The 16,347-nt window shown below is 42.6% G+C and overlaps 1 protein-coding gene across 1 annotated transcript in view; it reads left to right on the forward strand.

The window, feature by feature from the left end:
* Nucleotides 1-413: 413 nt before the first annotated feature.
* Nucleotides 414-16,347, forward strand: part of cald1a (caldesmon 1a) — a 51,003-nt gene continuing 35,069 nt past the window's right edge. Inside the window, 1 exon segment of the mRNA XM_051077549.1 lies at nt 414-570. The gene's annotated coding sequence lies outside the window, so the exon portion shown is untranslated.

Consider the following 16,347-nt stretch of genomic DNA (forward strand, 5'->3'; position numbering starts at 1 on the left):
ACACAGTAGCCTACATTTATTTTAATTGAAAAAGTGTAGTGTAATAGTATTGATAAAACGGGTGAGGTCAATTACACCTCTGTTATTAATGTGCCAGCACATCACTGAAGCCTTTCAGGCCTGCTGCTCTGCCTGTGGGCCAGCAGCCCTCCTTTTTGTCCAAGATTAACATTTCACATGATCAGTCCTGACAGATCATTTTCTTTGAGAGGCCCCTCGAAGGATAACCAAAAAGGGCACTTTCTGCCTAAAGTCACTTTTAGCTGTTGGGGCCGTTGCACGAGTTCTTCTCAGAGTTGACACATTTCACTTTTCATTTCGGACTCAGACGGGCTTAGTAAATGTTTTGTGAGTGAGGTCTGAGCAGTAGCTTAGCGTTGCAAGAGCAGACTGGAGCGGACAAGTCAGCCAAGAGTAGATGTGCGATTATATCTTAAAGGGAGGGGCTTGAACCGGGTATTCAGTTTGGTTTTATCATTGAGTGTAGTGGAGGACCGACTGCAGACTGGCTCTCTCTCCTCTCCTCTCACTCGACTCTACAGCTCTACTTTGTCCCGTTAAGATCCACAGGTAAGAGCAAAGCCTTTCTAACTGCCTTCACACTCAACTCTTACACTTTTGTAGACGTCCTGCGGAGGAGAGTTCATGACCCGCTGATGCTTTAGCGAGAGAAAAGTACGATGCATTATTTGGCGATGGGAGAATATCACATCCTGGGTCTCCACTGTGCGCATGGGCTGCTGCTGCTGCTGCTGATACTTTTCACAATATCTTGCCGCTCCCTCTTTTGTGCGCTTTCCACGCCAGCAGTTGACTGAAGGCGAAGTAAACTCATGACTGCGACCACGACAAACTTTTCTACGGCTCAGAGCAGTGGCGATGTCTTGTTAATGTTTTCTAAGACGCGAGAATTCACTAAGAAAAAGAATTATGTGCACTCCTGTAACGCGCGCTCGCTCCTTCAGATTCTTATCGAACAAAGTATGAAGGGCAGAGGAGGAGGAGGAGGGGGTGTCTCCAAGCCCCCGGCCAGCCAAGTTTCTCATGGCACTAACTACAGCCTGAATCAGCTTTATAAGACAGTTTTTGGGTGTTAATAACATTCTTTCTCCCCCAAACCCTAAAGTGAAGCTGTGTTCTTGCCCTGTAACAGCACAATGTGGACAAACTGCTGAAATTTGACATGTGGAAAGTGTACAAAGTTGGCTAAAGGCAAAGATGGGCCTCATATGCCTACCAGCACACCACATGCCACTCGCAGATCAAATTTGACCAGAAGATCACGTTGACTTCCGGGAGGCAATTGTCCTCTGGTGCATGAACTTTAAACACATCCAGCATCTCCTGCAGACAAAGCCATGGGGCAGGCTTGCAAAAGGTAGGCCCGCTCATTCGCAGATGAATCCACTTCTCATCGTTTCAAGGTATCACATTCTTTGCAATCCCACCACCCCTGAGGCAAAAGAGTCCTCAGCTCTCATTGTACTGGAGTTGGGCAGCGAGTCTTTTGATCTCGGCTTTATTACATAGTAGTATCTGTGAAATGGAAGCATGGAAAATGGAAGAGGGTGGAGGGAGGGAGCCACAGAGGGTAGATCTGTAGGTTCTCTTTTCTTTCTTTTTTTTAATGCTTTGGGGCTAGAGACAGCATAGTAATTGTCCATGAAACTGTATCTGATAAGTTGTGCAGTGTTTGGAAAACACGTGGAGAATGCCCTCCACTCCTTATAAGGTGCAGGCCCAACCTGGTGACAGATGATTGGAATAGCCTCTGGAATGCAATGCATAACAATCCCCCAGTACAGTGGTTCCCAACGTTTTTGTCTGATGTACCCCCACAGCCCTGTCAGACGAGCTAAGTACCCCTTCATCAACACCAACATGCTTTTCCAGATGTGTTCATTTGAACTGTTTTCAGACTGAATGCTGTTTAACACTGTATAAGTGAATATAACTCCAGCACTTTCTTCATGTAGCTGAACTGTCAGTGTGTAGGTCACATTGGAGAAGCAGAAACTGGACATTTCAGCTTGAACTATTTCAGCCATTTCTCTGCAATCAATATATGTTTCTCCAGTTGTCTCATACTTTCTGTTACATTTCAACTGTTAGTCCGTCTGCCATTTATTCATTGTTTCTAACCATTTATTTCAAACATTTAGCCATTTCTTTGAGCTAATATGTCAGCCATTTATCCATTACGTTTGGCTAGCTGTATAAACCATAAACTAACCATGTATCATTACATTTTGCTAACTATTTAAGCCATTTGTGCATTACTTTTCATTAATTGTTTCAACCAGGAATCCATTCTCTTAGCTAACTGTTTAAACTCCTCTGTTACTTGCTAAGCAGTTCTCTCAATCAACATGTAATATTTGTGTTACTGCTGACTCACCATGTGGATATATTTTTCATCAGATCATTATTTCTGTTTTGTCAGATTAGTTGACCCACTCTACTTTTGCAAGTACTTCCTGACAACTGCTGAAACACCTCTGGTTGAGAATCAACAAATACATACATTCTCACACAGCTCTTTGTGGGCTGAAACACACAGAAAACAACAGGCTTTACAGTCAAATGTATGTTAGTGCTTTGTAGTGTACTTAGAAAGGGATTTTATAATTGGCACGATATGATATGGGTGCAGAGGAATCTGGAGGTAATTGCACAGAGTGATAACAGGGGTTTGGCAGTGTGGGGCGAGAGCCAGGGCCAGGGTTAGGGCTGGGCGGGCAGGATGTAGGGAACACTGCCATGCATTTCCGGAGTCTGGCTCTGGACTGCACAGTGCGGTGAAGGCTTCTAGTTACTGTATGCTGGCTGCCTCTGCTTCTCCCTCCCTCCTCTCCCTTCTCTCATGCACTTGATTAAAGTTAAATGTTGGATCAGGTGATTATTGTGCCTTATTTTAATCATAATCAACATCTGCTAAAGCATGGAACATTCATGAATCAGTCCATGTGCAGCTGATGCGTTTACATGCATGCAGTATATGTGGGTGCTTTGTTATAGTTTGATCCTAGATACTCATAATCCAGCACAGTATCACGTTCCAAAGCAAGAATCCAGAGTTTTCCTGCAAGGCAATAGTTTCTTACCACCACTGAGCTAAGGCAGCCAACCAAGTGGCAAACTGAATTTGAATAGAGTGGAAAACTGGCAAAGATAATTTTCTAACACAAATGATCGGACCATTCTGTTCTTTTTTTAAATAGATGTTTACCTATGCTATGTTCGGTGTTAAGGTTTTTCAATTGTGGTTCAGTTTCCAGTGATCACATGCTGACACGTCGGTTCAAACATACATTGTTCCTGCACAGCAGGTGCCAGAGCTATTTTCTGGTTTCTTCTCATAATGGACCAGTGAAACTATGTCAAGCATGTTTCCTGTGTTCTAGACTTTTTGCTCCTTGGCTTAATTTTATGCAGACTTTATATGCTCTAAGGATATGGTTTGAGATAGAGATACAGCCCAACAATGCCTGCAGAGCCACAAGCTAAATGAGTGCTCTCTGTTTCATCAATGCTGTCCTTGTCATCAGTGTCCACCGCTTACTTGGAGCAAAGTTGATTTAGGTTTAAGGTTTGTGTCTTCTGGACAACAGCAGGAGTAGGACAGGGTTCAGCTCATTTGAAGTGATTGTGATTGACACGCAGCCTAGCGCTCATGGGACTCTGGCCCTGGACTCGAGCCCCACAGCGTACTCGTTCTGTTCCCCCTCGCCTTTGAATTCGATAGCATGTAATTTGAATGCGCTGCATCCAGAACCGCACACTAAGTTGTATAATATGGTGAGCTTGGACGGACGGGCAGATCTCGAGCTGGAAAAGAATTCTTAACTCTTTCACCGAGTAACGACGGTCAACAAGTGGTAGACAGAAACTGGTAGTGCCGCTTAATTGCTTGTGAAGTCACACGAGGGCATGAAACCTTAGAGGATGTTTATTTAGGTCCTGGAAAATATGCAGTACGGGTTTTGCAGATGTTTGTGATATAAATCCTAAATTCCTGTTAGTTGCCATTTTAAAAAGAAAAACCTCTCATGCCATGAAATTTCCCTCTGTGTAATTTAGCTTTATATTCTGTTTGTTGTTCCTCAGTATGCAGCCAAGATGACATGGAACAGTTCTGTAGAGGAATATCCACACTGCTCTTGGATGTTCTGCCATTTGTTCACTGCACAATTAGACTCTGTTTGTCTCTTGGGTGACAGAGAATGCTTAGTCTAATTGTCTCTCGTCTTTTAGTCGACTCATACTCTGACCTATAATGGATTCACCACCAAATTAAGTGTTATTTAATCAGACCACATTTACATAGCTGTTTTCAAGCCACAGATTCAACTCACTGCGCATGCAAAAAAGAATTTCACAATGATCCTTCCCCCAAGGATCTGTATCTTTACTTCCTCTCTTCCCAAACTGTTTCCCAAACTTGGATTCTCCTGACTGAAAGCAGTCATGTGGGCATGAAAGACCTGTGTTTGAATTCCTCTGGGCTTTAGTCACACTCTGATGAAGAGGGTTTGTTAGATCAGCCTTGCACTCGTGTCGTTTTCTGACTTTAAAGTGCTATCACTCAAGGCCAGATTACCTAATAGGCAGCATGGCATGTCGGTGTTGGTAATTGGCATATTGGTCTGCCATCTGCCAGTTGCCAGATGCCAAGCTCTGCCAGAAGTTTCATAGCTATTAAAAAAAACACTATTGTATTCTTTTCCCCTTAACTAAATCTTTTTTTTCTAACTGGGTGATGATTTAATTCATCAGGCAGCCTTGCTTTATATCTTAAAAGGTAAAACCTCCTCTCTTAGTCACATGGTCTACATTTCTTGGGGTTTTTGTGGATGATTGATTGCGCGAGAGTGAGGTCAGTGCTCCTAAGCAGTGCTTCTGATGTCATCCTACAAAGATGCATGTTCTTCCCTTCGTTCCCCAAAGCGAGTTATTCAGAGAAGTGTACAACAGTGTCGAGAGGGACATTTAGCCTTTGGGCTTCTTCTCATCTGATAAAACAAGCACAGGAAATGTCTCTGTTAGCTGATTGGCCTTGTGTTTTCCTTTCAGCGTCCTCCCACTGGGACCTCAGACGTGCACAGTGTGTCCCTGTGGCAGAGAAACCACCTTACTCGTGTCTCTCCTAACAGCTACATTAACTTTCCCCTCGCCTCTCTCCGTTCCTTTGTCACCAATCTATTCTACCTCAGCCCTCTTCTCCCAAAAAGAAATGATTACTATAACGTTCATTCTCACTTCACTCTACTTCTTCTCCTCGCCAGCTTTCCATTCTTTCCCCTGTGTCCTCCCTTCACCTCCCTCCTCCTCTCTTCCACTCTCGGCCTATCGTCTTCCTCCCATAGCGTCCCAAAACTAAACAAACATTGCTAATCAAGAGCCTGTCAAATCACCTTTTAAAAGTCCCATATTTTTGGGTATCGGGGAATTTAAGGGAACATGGAGGTAATAAGGTGATGTAAATCCCAGCGGCATGTGTGAAAAATACCACAAAAGACCAGTGAGGTCATGTGTTTACACAGTTAGCAAGGTTAACCGCTCTATGAATCGCATGGGGGAAAACAGACAGGGCAGTGTGTGGGTCAGTTATAGGCCGGCTGGATTTATGCTTGTGGCTGTAGAGGTGCTGTGTGTGTTGAAGTGTGTGCGGTGAACGTGAAGGACAGCTCGGAGAGTCCGCGTTGGACGTCCGCCATCATGGGAGTGAGAACTGGCGAGCGCGAGATCAGGCTTGTATGTGGTAATGATGAAAGTGAGGGCTTACCTCATACACATAAAACAATCACTGTGTCCTTACATGGGTATTCACATGAGTCAGACTTCTGTTTCATTCTCTGGAAGAGCTTCAAAGTTTAGGGTGTTTTTTATTCAAACCAAGTTCAAACTATTTGAACATTTATTTTAAGTCTTGATGTAAAATCTAATGGTCCAATGGTCTCACAACTCATTAATATATTGAGGGCTGCGGTTATTTTTCCATTGAATCCTCTGACTGTTTTCTTGATTAATCACTTATTTGTCCAGTCTATACTTGGTCCCAAGTTCCAAGAGTTGAAGGTTACGCCTTCAAATACATTGCTTTGTCTGACCAACAACCCACAACCCAAAGTTATTTGATTAATAAAAGTATAAAACAGAGAAAAGCAGCAAGTTCTCACATTTGAGAAGGTGGAAGTGTCTGGAAAATGTTTAGCATTTAGTGTAAATAAATTGTAAACATACACTGACATGTAGTCTCTTTTTAAGATGCTACGGCTGACATGTTAGCAAGTAGCTGCACATCCAGCAGACATGAAACGACTTGGAGCTGTGTTTCTCTTCCCTTTTAGCTCCACAAACTCCTGAGTGAAATGTCTTGCTCTTTAGCCTGCTAAATGCTAGTTGCTAACTTTGTCTAATGCTGGCCAGGTAGCGTACAGTGAGTTTTTTACTAGTTGGTTGCTGTTTCTGGAAACAACACCGATAAGTGCGATATGAATAAATCAACGATAAAAGTAAAGTAAAGTAAAAATCCTTAAACCAAAACAATGAGCAGAAACACACTAAAACTGTCTGTGTTGTGTAATTATTCTCTGTGGATTTGTCACTATGATGACCATTTTTCACATTACACAGCTGTTTGATCCATTGTTAATGTAAAAATAGTGATTATAGCAGCTTCAAATGATTCATCAGTCATTCATAATGTATGGTAAACCTTCACAGTCCATATCAAACTCTACATGTGGGTCTTACAGCAAGGCCCACTGTTGTAAATGGTCTGTATCCATCTTTCCCACCTGAATAAGCCAGTGAGGCAGCAGCACAGTCTGGGGTCTGTGTCGGGGCTGCAGTCGGGAGCAGTGGTAATTGTTTAAGAGTGCATTTATAGAGTGTACTCTTTGTGCCTCCTAATCAGAAGCATACTCGGGCATTTACATATGAGCCTCCGAGGATTGCTGAGGAATGTATTACAAGCAAGGCGAGAGGACAGGAGAGTAAGAAAGCCGGGTTAGTGCGCCACTCCACTGTTGCCATTTCTTTCCACTTCACATGTCACGGCCCTGTTGGGAGCGGGTAAGATAAGTGGCGGGGGGAGGGTGAAAGGGTGGGGGTGGCGGGGGTTGAGAGTGATTAAGGCTGAAGATCAAAAGTGCAGAACGGCTGATGCAAAACCATTCCTCCCTCAACACCAGTAACAAATGTAGAGTATGTTTAGGCACACTCTCATTCTCTTCCTGTTTCCTTCAGACATAGATACCAACGATTTTTCAAAGACGTCACAATCTCTCATCTATCTGCATACAGGAGACCTTTAAAGATTAGATCTGTTTTTTTGTGGATTCATTCAGTATGCATTAGGTAATTTGTCAATTTTTCTCTCTGTACTCAAGCTCGTGTCTGGCAAGGGGACAAGGAGAACAAAAATATGGTCTCAGAAAACCATTTTAATCAGACAGTGCTCCGCAGGGACAGAGGCTGGCATAGGAGAGCTCTTTACCTCATCAGAGATCTGCCAGTGGTGATTGGGAGAAACACTCAGTCAGGTTTTTATTGAATAACCCCAGCTCTGTACTGGAGGGGCTTTACTGTAATAGAGCAGCTCTACGGCCGCCGAGGTGACAGCCAAATGGTACTTATTAAACTAAGGGCTGATTCATGCTGTATGCCCTACTGCAGTTTAACCTTGTTGGAGGCTTATGGTTTGGCTTTAATGCTGAAGTCCAGTCACATTTTTTATGACTGAGATACATATGCGTATGATTATCCTCTGATCAGACAGCAAAGTTCACAAATTTCCTTCGTAAAAAGACACATGAATGCAATTATTTAATAGAGACAGTAATTCATTTCACTCTGGTTTCATTTTAAGTTGCACTGTCCACTTGAACTTCGTGTTCACTCGCTAGTTTTGATCAAAGCTTTCTTGGAGATGCACATTAGCACCTCAGCACTATCAGACCAACTGAGATGCCATGCTATTCAGGAATAACAGCGGGTCCCATCATCTCCACTTATTTACCCAGTACACAGCTCTCTGCACAAATTGAGCATGACGTCTAATGGTTGAATTGCAAGCGTGGATTAATTACCCCCACGTTTAGACTAATGGCTGCTTCTCCTCTGATTAATGATGACATGTCACACGGAGGAGAGCACAGCTAAAACATACATAGTTATATGCTAAGATAATATATGTGGAATTTGAAGGTAGTTATACTGCCTATGTGACGAGTCTTTGTTTTGAATGCTATTAAAGCTATTTAGTGCCCTTTAATGGCAAAGTACCATCATGTACATAGAATACAAGTGACAGTATATTAGGTGCAGGAATCAGTTGAAGGTGTGTGATGAGCTGCATCGTTTGGTCGATAGAAACAACAACAATCAGTCGACTGTTTCGGTCGAAATATTTGGGGGTCACTTTCCTTAACAGTTTTGATGAGGATCCCTTGAATACAGATTTGTGTAATCATTACTCTCCAATGGACAACCAATGTAATGGCAAACCTGTATCCCAATACGAGAAGTAGCAACAGGCTAATATCAGTCAATATATTAGCCTGAATGATGTATTGGTGTAGCTCTCCGTGCTAATAGGCTGAATATCAATATATCAGTGTCGTGTTTCTTGGTCTGACTTGGTTTTATTTACAGGGGAGCAAATGGTTTTAGGAGGACTGTCTGTGATTCATTAGATCAGATGTTGAAGAAGGTACGAATTCGGCAGAGTGCATAGGAGGGATGGGATCATTCTGGCTGGCCTCATTAAACCTGCCTTAATGAGAAACAAAACACCCAGACGCCCTCCCGCCCTCCCCCAGAACAATGGGTTCTTGTTGTCAAAGAGTCTGCGTCTAATGTATGATGGAGTCTGGCTTGCGTCCCGGCAGATTTTTCATGAGACCCATGAGTGTGTGCCTGAGTCGAGCTCCTGAGCCCCGCAGTGCCACTCACTCCTGTGACAGCCACCTGGGAGACCACCTTGGAAAATGGGCCCCTATTAGTTCAGGTTAGACTTAATGACCAGTAATGGTACACTGGCCAAGCCAAACTGTGCAAAAGGGCTCCGGGCAGGCCGAAATGAAATACCAGTCACTCAAGCTCTGAACATAAACACAAGGTGGGTGGTGGGTGGGGGTGGATAGGTATGTCTGTAGGTGCCTGTCTGTGTGTATGAGGGGGGTTCAGACATGCATTCATGGGTTTGAGACCAGGGGTGACCCAGGTGGAGGAGACAATTTCGAGCAAGAGGAGATGGGTGAACCCCCCCACGGACAGATTAGTGTCGGAGGGGAGGGAGGTCGGCTGTGGTTTTGGATTTATTCCCATTTAGCCCCGCTGCTTTGTGAACCAAATCTCATTTCCAGTTTTGCCATCAGCTAAAAAAAAAAAAGCTAGCAGCAACCTCAACGGAGCAACCAGAGAAGCCTCCTAAGAGCACCGCTCAATTATTTACAATTTCATGGCTGTCTGAGATATGTGTTATTCTAATAAATTTAGGAATTAGGAGGCTTAAATACCGCACATGTATTAACCTCTAAAGCTGGATTTTATCCTCAATTTAGCAGTAAATGCCACATCATGCTAATGGCATTCAATGATGATTGCGTCTTCCATGGTCTAAATAGTGTGTGGTCTGGAATTAGCGCAGGCATTAAAAGTAAGAAACTCCAGCATTTAAAATGGTATGATATGAGTCAATCAGCCACTGAATAAAATTACTTTCAGCTCCCAGGGAGAATGAGCTGCAGAGCTTCCAGGCCTGCAGAAGGCAGACAGAGAAACTTAGTGTAATCTACAGTGAAAGAGACAAAGACAGAGGAAGAGAGAGAGCTTTGTTATGTCTCATGAAGCTCTAGGGTTTCCTGGAATTTCTGGCAATGGATCCCAAAGTCACATAACCACAGAAAGAGAGAAGGAATAGAGACAGAGGAGGGGTAAGTCTCCTGAAGGACAGGGTTAGAGGCTCTTCCCTGTAAACTGCAGGTATGAAGATCTCTTGCTGTTTTTTTCACCTCTAGACTGACAGGAACAATGGACACAGTACGAACACACATGCAAGGAGTGCAGAGTATAAAGTGGCAGACGTTACCTACTGTATACCTGCAGATTAAAGACCCTGGCTCAGGCCTTTCACCTCGAGGGGGATTGAGGGGGACAGAAGACGTGTACCCGTCCAAGCTGGCTGACTGCCACGCTAATAATAACAGCCAGCATAGCCATGCACGAAAATGAGATCTGGTAAAGCTAGTGAACTTTAGCCCTGCAGAGCCCTGAAAGGATTTGAGGTATGAGGAGAGTGGAATGTATTTTTTGGAAGAAGAGGTGAGCTCTCTGCCACTTAGAGAATGTGCATCCGCTGAGTCAAAAGCAATGCTGATGCTTTAATATCTTAAAATTTGATACTACAAAGCACTGGAAGCTGGGAAATAAGCCACGTTTTCCACAGAGGTGTGATATTTGTTGGGATTTCATCTTTGCCTGAATCAAAGAGCTTCATATTTCTAGTTCCTGGCATCGTATCTGTCAACCAGTGTAGGTGGACTGGGATTAGGACTGGTGTACTCCGCTGAATTTTGTGCTGACTTCTGCAGTCCTTTGTCAAGAGCTATGCTCCGGCTTTTTCTATTACAATCCTTTTTTTTTTCTTGTAACTATTCCCCTCCATGTGCTCTTTGCACCCTCAATTTGTACCAGCTTATACTTGAGAGAAGTATTAATGTAATATTCATGAAGTTCAGTAGTGAATTCAATCTTTTAGAAAGACCTAAAAGTAGTATTGAATTGATTTTTGCTAATGAGACAATACAAGACCAATTTCTGTAGACAGTGGAGGGCAATAGATTATTGCAAATGTGTAGTACATGCAAGACATAGAACATAAAGAATAAGAGCAAATGCAAATGTGTCACACTGTTCAGCTAATTAATGGTTGTTGGTGGTAACAGATCACAAAATGTAGTAATGCAGTGAATCAGAAGACTACCAGCTGATGCAGAGAATGCAGGTTTCTGTGTGTGTTAGCCCTCAAATCTGCACTTTTCAGTGCAAACCTTTTTAGCACCTTAGAGCTCATTGTTTTGGTTCCACAGCCCACAGGTTTATTGTTTTCCTTCACTTTCACCGCTCTCGTGATCGTTGTTTCCGGACAGAGCAGGCAGCTGTTTTCAGTGGAAAAGCTCTTGATAAGGACACTCAAGCAAACAGTTAGCATTTAGCAGCTAAGAACCAGATATTTCCCCATGACACTGGTGGAGACCCAAACAGAGCTAAAAGGAGAGTAAATCCTTGAGTTCCATTTGCCGGGTAGCCAGAAACATGACTCTAGATGAATGCTAATGTTGCATCTTTGCCATATCAACTTTACATGGTGGTAATAGGTCTACACTATGTTTATAACACATAACACATTTTGGTGAGAAGCAGCAAATGTGAACAAAACTGTTCCGCAGGGACAGAAATTGTAACTTAAACTTGTTGACTGCCTCTTAAACTGTTTCCTTTCTTGGTCACTGTTCCTGCCACTGGTGAGTGTACTGCTTTTAGTTTCTACACCTGCCTGAGGAGTCCCAGCACATCCTCGCATTAAACAGCTTGGCCCTGCATCAGTTTGCTGAGAGCATGTCAGGGCCGCATGGAGAGAGAGAGAGAGGAAGAGGGAGAGTCATAGGATTAAAACAAAACATCCCTGACTGTCTCCGGTGAAAGGCTCTCTATTATCATTCCTTTTTCTCACTTGTGCACATGTAGCATGTGTCGTTCCCTGAAGAAACCCTCTGATTTCCCCCTCCCAGTAAGACTGAACTGAAAGCACTGTCAGGGGATCACTCCACCTCTCCACATCCACTGTGAGTAATAGACCGTCTCAGTCAGGTCATCTTGCTCGCCCACCACCCCACCCACAACACCACCCGCTCCTTAATCTCCTCCTATCTCTCTCCAGGAATGCAGCCCCTTATTTTGAAAAATACCTTGTCATGTAATACCCTTGAAAAGCCTCGCAGCACACTTCGAAAAAATTGGCATTCTGCTGCTTGATTTAGTGACTTGTGTGTTAAAACAAGACAGGAAAAATAAAGATTTATAACATTTTGGAGAGATTTAAATAAATATGTCCTCTGTGAAAGTGATTTTTTTTAGTGTTTTCCAGGTAGGGCTGTGGTGCCAGTGCAAAAAAGGCAAACTCATGTCAGGGTTTGCACACAGCTGTCATGTTTTCAACAGGCTCTCGGTGTGTGGGGGCATTGCATCATGCTTTTTAGCCTCACTCTACCCTCATGTATGTTTCCATGTAAGGTATGATGTGAAGGCTTCCTCTCTTAGTGTGGTTTAACTCAGCCACATAAATCACTCCGCCATTTATATTCTTTTTTTCTTTTTTCTTTCTTCATCCTTCCGATTTTCTCTCTCTCTTTCACCAAAGTGTAATTTTTCTCCGGCCCTGGAGAGCCACATGTCCACGCTGACCTAAACGTGGCTTTTATAGGAAACGTGTCACAAATGTTCAGCTCAACCACTTTCTTTGCACTTTCTTGCCTTAGAGAAACACATCAGGAACCTCTCAAGCTTTATGAGAAATACATTTTTATGTTCCACTTAATGTTTCCAGCATGTCATGTTATTGCTCATGTACCAGAGGCTGTGGGCTGCTGTGGATCATGCTAATCACGTATACTTTTACATTTTTGTGATTGAGCTTTGGTGCATATCCTGAGTGACTTGCACTTATTAAAACGGTACAAGTTTAAGATCTTGCCTGAGGGTCTTTTCAGCCAAACACACTGGCTTTTTTTGCAGTTCCTCACAGGCTGAGAGAAAGCAAGGTTTTTAAGCACTGCAGTGGTCATATCTGCCCTGTTCCGTCCTCTTTTTATCCTTTTCCATTCGATTCTGCTCTATTGCCATCAGCTGGATAAACTGTTCTATAGCTGCAGTGTCGGCAGTAGCAGTGCTTAGACTAAACTCCACCGTATATCAGCACTAGTCTCCCTGCTCAGCTCACTAGTAGCAGATTAATGTCCTGTTGAGGAGACATAGACTCCTTGCCCAGGCCTCATTTACTCTGACAGAAGGCAGGTGTCAAGACAGGTTGTCCTAAAGGAACAAGAGGAAGCTGCTTTTCTCCTCGAAATGGACACAAGAGAGGGACGAGGAGGGGCTTTTTGACAAGTCACATGTTCTTGTCTTCAGTGTAGAGTTGTATTTTTTGCTTAAAATGAGAAGCAAAAAACTCCATTAGTGGTGTTAGAGGTTTCCAAGATCATTAAACGACTTGGAGGATGGGTATTTTTTTCAGCGCATTGAGATTGCTATCAGCTCTTTTGTCTTGGGCTTCATTCAGCAGCTGTCTGTCATTACTTATTTACAGTCTCATTTAATAGACTTAAAAGATGTCACAGCACACCCTGAGGTACTGAGAGACTCTGTGTTGTTGTCCTTGTGTATTCATCATAACTGCTTTGTTTTGACAGGAAAATGATGTGGAAAATTGCATTTATTTATTCATTTCCCCCTGTCTCGTTTGATTATTACTATTACCAGTCTATTATAGTCTAATTTTGATACTGTCTTGACTCTTCATAACACGTCTGCTCTGACATGGCATTTGCTCCAGAGTGACAGGAAGATGAAGGCTTGACTGCAAGGTCCTTGCAGAATTACACAACAGGCTGTTTCTATTGCATGTCAAGTGCAGGGGCGCATAGTTATTGACATTATTTGACACTCTGGATATTTGCAATAGAATATCTGATGTATTTTTTCGAGGAGGTGCTTTAATGAGATTTCTGCAGTGCTGAAAACTAAAACCGCCTGAATCCTGAGTAAGCAGGAGAAGAAAGAGCCAGAATAGCTTATTTATGACTTTGTTCCTGCTTTTTATTGCTGGGCAGCGAAACAGAAGATGTCTATTTTAAAAAATTGTCTTAAAGAGAGATATTTCATTTGTTCTTTAAATACAGTACTGATAATATTATTGTGATGCTAGGGGAACTCTACAGCTACAGTTAGCTACAACTAACATTAGGCTACACTAAGGTAATTAGCTTAATTTAGCATGAAGGCTGGAAGCAAGGAGACAAAGAGCTAACCCGTGTAAAACCACAAGTTGCTGTTTTTAATTATTTTTTTGTATGGATTAAGAAAAAAAATGAAGCTAGGAATTTTTTAACCTTTTTGCCAGAGCCAGGCTAGCTGTTCCCCCCTGCCTCCAGTCTTTAAGCTAAGCTAAGCTAATAACCTGCTGACTTTAGCTTCGCATTTAACATACAGTTATGAGAGTGGTGTCAATCTTCTCATCTAACTCTGTGCCAGAAAACTTAAAAACTTATTTCTAGAAAAGCCCAATTTTTTCTTTAAGATTGTAAAAAGATAACATTTTCATTTGAAGGACTGCTCAGCATATACTGAATATCACTGCAAACAAAAAATAGATATATTGCTGTCGTCTGTTCTCCGTCACCACAGCCTTAATTGTTAATCTGTTTTATGTGTACTGTGTCAGCTCGGAAGAAGTCCAGCACTAACCTGCAGAAAACCACAATGTTTTTTTACATTTTGTGTTTTATATGAGTTAAACAAACCAGATATTAAGTGTTAATGAGTGAGCATTAGAAGCTTTAGAAGCTTTAGAAGCCGGGCTCATCTGACTCTTGCCATTAAAGCAAATAAGTGTATTGAAAATGTAAAACAGTTCCTTTAAGATGGACTACGGAGGTTCAGCGACTTGTTAAGCGGGACAGTTTTGTAAAAACAGAGGCACAAGTCACTTTATTTATTGCTTTGTTCTGTGCTGTCTGCAGTTTTTTCCCCTCATCTTCCAGCAGTTTTCGTCCATTGCTGGCAGCTCACACACACTCCAAAAAATGTCCTAGATAATTTGATAAGTTTCTCGTGAAATGACATGCCCGCATAGACTGTTTTTTTTTTTGTTTTTTTGCAGTGCTTCAGTGGCAGGAGAATGTCAGACTCGCTCTATATAGCGAAGGGGGGCCAGATAAACAAACCGTTTCTAACTTAAGCAGAAGACTGTGGCGTTTGAGACGGCTGCTTTTTCACCAAGAGGAATGTTCCCTTCTAGGGGGGGCTCCGATACAATGTGTGCTGCAGAGACTCTGGTATAGAGCTCGTATGTGAAAGTGAAGAAAGCTTTTGTGTGTGTTTAAAAATGAAATGTCAGCGCAGTGAAAAGATTGGTGTGCCTCTCTTTCATGACTCCCGAGTCGTGCAGGTGTGTGTATTTGTGTGTGTGCCCGACGGTGTTCGCTGAGATGTCACGACAGGTCCACCATCACCATCAGTCATGCTGTTTTGAGAGGGAGCCAACTCTGTGGCCACTGTGTAGTGAGTGTGAGAGCTCTATCTCGCTGTGCACACAGCATGCAAGAAAACCTTCCTTTTTTTTCTTTTTCCCAGTTTGGTTACGGGAAAAGGCAGCATTTTTTCCTTCCATATTTGGTCATATGGAGCACCGCCAGTGAGCAGTAGCCTTTTGATGCCGTACAAACATCCCTATTTTGTGTGGGATTTGTACTTTTTGGAATGCCTTTTCTCCAATTCTGCCTGATTGTGGGTGTAGCATCTGAAAGTGCACTTTTAAAAGGGACACAAGCCTTTTAAAAGTCAAAGACTGGAGAAGAATTGTATTGGCTCTTGCTGCTGTTTCACAAAGAAGCTGCATTTTTACAGTATTATTTATGATTCGGGCAGTAAGAATCCAGCTCCTAATGCAAATGTCCCTCTTAAAACCAACATTTGAAAGTAAGACAGTGTTTTATAGCCTTCTTCCTCTCCAGCCAACTGCTACATTAACTTCTCTTGGTACTTATTTCATTTGGTAAATTGGATCAGCAGCTGACAAATAAGAATTTATTATCTCATTTCTGTGGTTAACTTTAAAATGCTTCAAGTAGGATTTTGAAAGCTGCTGAAGCTGGATTTATTCAGATCCCCTCAAAAATGAGAATAAAGATGATATGTATGCAGTTTAAATGAAGCATCTGTGCTAAAACCTGCCTGTCAAAAACCTGTGTGTTTCAGGTGATGGATATGGCATGTGAGCGTAATGTTTTTATTGCAGTTTAAGTGTGACTTAACTTCAGGCGTGAGGTTTAAGGACACATAAACACCCGCAGCCTGAAGGGGAGCGCAGGTGTTTTCAGCTGTCTCCCTGCAGAAGGGAAAGGTCATAATACCTTCAGATCTAATGCAGCTTAAAAGTGTGATGAACAGTGTGAAATTCCCATCCATGTGTGGGACCAGCAGAACAGTGAGTCATAGTCTAAATATACGACAGATGACAGTGTGCTCAAAGTTTAGTGAGGTTATCTCGCTGACAGTGGAAAA

Source organism: Lates calcarifer, linkage group LG18, assembly GCF_001640805.2.
Source record: "Lates calcarifer isolate ASB-BC8 linkage group LG18, TLL_Latcal_v3, whole genome shotgun sequence".
In the NCBI taxonomy this organism is placed as follows: Eukaryota; Metazoa; Chordata; class Actinopteri; family Centropomidae; genus Lates; species Lates calcarifer.